Consider the following 3,989-nt stretch of genomic DNA (forward strand, 5'->3'; position numbering starts at 1 on the left):
AAGAGCACAAAAAAGAGTACGGGGAGACGTGGATCACGACCGATGTGAACCACAGGCGAAAGCGGAGCACGAAGCCACAATGCAGAAATAACTCTAGAACGGGAATGAGTTAGTCGTGCACAATACGACACACGTGACATCTATGGATGGCGTATCCGTAAGCAACACGGGCACTACAATGCACAAACAGGATATGCATGAATGCACGTCCTATACGTCCTTCTATTGTTGCCAACATATAGGGTAACCGTTCTTAGATTTTTTTGGCACATCGTTCTTTCCCTGTAGCTAGTCGATACTATCGAACTATGCTCGGGGTCAGTGTACCTATAGAAAATTTGATTAAGCCTACCTAAGCCAGCAGAGTGCCATCTATCCTGGATACATAACCATAATAATAGGGCTACTTATATAACTTCGCATGCAACGCCCTAACTTTTTGAAAAGAATTTGTTGTCAAGTTTTATTTTAGAAATAGGTTCTGAAGCTTTATTTCCTCATTTATTCTCTGATACCACATGTGGCAGAACTGTCTGATCTAATGCCTTCCAAGAGTACTTGTCTTCCTTTAGACACTAAGTACTCAAGGGAGGACACCAAATTACGTAGTTCTGTTGAGCACACCCCAAGGGAGAACCAAAAAATCCACATTTTTCTATCAGGATCACAAATGAGAGAATATAGCTTACATCATTATTAACCATTTCTTACATCACTTTTAATATGACATCAGAGTTATGAATAATTTAATTTAACATTGGAATATAAACATGTGATAAGAGTTTTAACGAAATTAAATACCTATTCATGACATGAGGAAGCATTGATATATAAACTATGACAATAGATTATAAAACTTCTATTTATAAAAACATTTAGTGAGAATTATAGATAAAACTATGATCGTAGCGTAAAGGAATCCTCTCTGAGCCCACCAGGAGGAATCCTCACACAAGGGTCGGCTCTAGCATCCGTCTGTCACCTGCAACAGGGGGAAATAAAACTTTGAGTACTAGTTGTACTCAGCAAGACTTACCCAACAGGAGGAAAGAAAAGACTTCCAAGGATATGCAAGGCTATCTAGCTTATGGGTTTAGAGTATCTATAGGAGCATTACTAAAAGTGCGTCCTTATATTCAACTTTATTAGCAGTCAACATTGGTTCATTAACTAACCATTCTATGTAAACACATGTGCGACCTTCAAGCAGGTGGTAAGCAATTAGAATTATTTTACCATCTTTTGTCTTCAGTTCTTACTACGGTGCTAGATTGTAGACAAGTCGTACCGAATCGCCAGCGATTCACAAATCAATGTGCCCAGTTGGGTACCCTGAAACACACACCCCACTTGTACCCCAGGCACAAGCAGGACCAACCCACTACCCTCCTGTCATGGGGTCTAGGTCCCCATCCAAACTTAGACTCTAAGCCCCCGCTCCTAAGTCTCAGACTCAGTGTGGCGCTTAGACCTCCACCATCCCCGCCTCCAATTAGCCAGTCAGGAAAGAGCCGAAACCTTTGACAAGAGAGCAATGAGTCTTCCTGCACCCATACACAAGTATGTGTTCAGGATAATAAGTCCATGACCTGCCTAGAACCTAATGCAACGGCCGGTCCTTAATCGACACAGGCGGAACAAATGCAATCCGAGCCTCGCTCAAATGCCAAACCATGTCCAGATCCAAAGTACCATTCCACCCGGTCTCCAATTATCATTCATATATATATATATTCCAGGTGATAATAATATATTTCCTATCTCTCGCGAGTGACAGGCAATCACTTGACTTCTACTAGAGTCCTATAGCATCGCAATCTACACGATCCTGTCGTACTAGTAAGACTCATAGGATTATATATATATATATATATATATATGCAAGTGAGTTTTATTTAACTCCTTAAAACTTAATGCACAAACATAATATAAAGTGCAGAAAAGTAGGGGTTATGCACCGGGGCTTGCCAGGGTAACATATAACCAAAAGTTAGTATTCCATATTGGCGACATGATCTCCAAAAGTACCATCTCACCAGCAACTTCCGATGACTCCGTGATTCATCGTCGTCCCTATTATGGTATGCAATGAGATGTAGAGATGATGCAACAGATAATTATCAAGGCAACAACAACCCTTAAAACAGAGTACATACTACGAACTAACAAGATAGCTCTAATGACTAACGTACTAATCTACGTATCAACTTCATCGAGAAAGGTGTCATTTCTCAACAAGAGTTTTAGTTAAACAATTCCAAGGTGTTTCTTTATTTTATTTATTTGATTTACTATATATTCAAACTAGGCCTCATTTACTATCTTAGCAATTTAATTACTCTGCAGCTACAAAAATTACAGTGAGCAGCTAATAATATTAGGAATTTACTGTAAATTTTTCAAAGTCAACACTATCACCATTTTCTCACAAAAATTCCCATAAGTTCACATTTTATCAATATTAAACATTTTAAAATAATTAGAGCAACCCTAGGAACATTTTAAAACTAGATGAACCAAATATACTAATAAATAGATCATGATTTTAGGAGCCTAACAAAATTAGTTTGGCATTTTTGTGATTTTTCTACGATTTACTATGAATTTTGTAAGATCTCTGTTTTGGTAGAAAAAGAAAAGGACTAAGAAAAAGGAAGAGGACCGCTTGGGCCAATTCTAGCCCAGCTCGGCGCAGGCGCGACGGCGGCAAGCCGCCCAGTGCGCGAGCGGGGCACACGCGCGACTATAGGCCGTGGCCCACGGCGCAGGCATGAGCAGCCCAGACGCGGCAGGCGGTGGCACAGCAAGCCGGCCCACGGTGGGGAGTCCAGCGGTGGGGGCACCAATTTGTGCCGAGGCCCTTGTACTTCTTACTATTTCTATTCATAGTTCAAAGACACTATTTAGCACTATTTACTTGAGTCACGAGATTCACCATGGAAACCCTTGACTACTTTCTATTTGCGTTAGAGTCCTACCTTGAAACAGAGCAGCGACAGGGGAGGCAGTGCACCGGCCAATGGGGCGGCTCGCCGCCAGCGGTGCTATCGCAGGGCAGCGCATGGGGTCATTGGTGGCTCCGGCCGCGCGCGTGGGAGGCAACAGCTCGGCCGGCGTGGCCAATGGAGCACCCGCCACGCGCGTAGCGGCAGTGGCCGAGCTCGGGCCCATGCCCAACATCCACGGCGGAGACGGCGCCCAGCGGACCAACCGTGGGGCCGACGGGAGGTAACTGTGTGGCGGTGGTGGCAAGACCTATGTGAGGGTGACGCAGGCCAAGGAAGGGTGGGGAGGTGGAGGGGCAGCGGGCATGGCCACGCCTCGCTGCGCCGGAGGTGGCCCACGGTGGCATGCCCCACGCGACACGACGTCGGCGGAGAAGGCACTTGGGAGGGCAGCGTTGTGGGACTACAGAGCGCTCGCGACAGGGGGCGACGGGCGGGCGGGAGGCGCGGCGACGGTGGCTCGGCGTAGAAGGCAAGCAGAGAGAGGTCGAGAGAGAGAGAGAGAGCGGGGAGGGCGAGCTGGAGCTGGGGCGCCTCCCCCTTGGCAATAGAAAAAAAGGGAGAGGAAGCAGCGCGAGGGCTCGGCCTCCACTAGTGCATGAACGCAAGGGCAGCACGGCAGCAGCAAAGACGGCGCATGTTCCACGCGCTACGGCATGGCATATGGCGCAGTCGATGGAGGAGAGGAGTGGAAGGAGTAGCAGCGCGCTCGGCCCCTCCTCAATAACACGCGCTAGAGCAAGGACGCGAGGGAGCACGCTGTAGCTGAACACATGGGTGTCGCGTAGCTCTGCTGGCTGCGAGCCTGTGCGTGAGACGACGCGACGCGGATGTGAACAGCGACACTTTTGTCGGCAATTTAAAAGATCTAAATCCTATTAACTTCCACCAATAAACATTTCAAGCGATAGCTCATACACCATACCAAGCCATGGAACAAAACATTAGGGTGTTATGTAATTATTTTGCGCAAAACAAATCGCC

This window comes from Miscanthus floridulus, chromosome 13, assembly GCF_019320115.1.
Source record: "Miscanthus floridulus cultivar M001 chromosome 13, ASM1932011v1, whole genome shotgun sequence".
In the NCBI taxonomy this organism is placed as follows: domain Eukaryota; kingdom Viridiplantae; phylum Streptophyta; class Magnoliopsida; order Poales; family Poaceae; genus Miscanthus; species Miscanthus floridulus.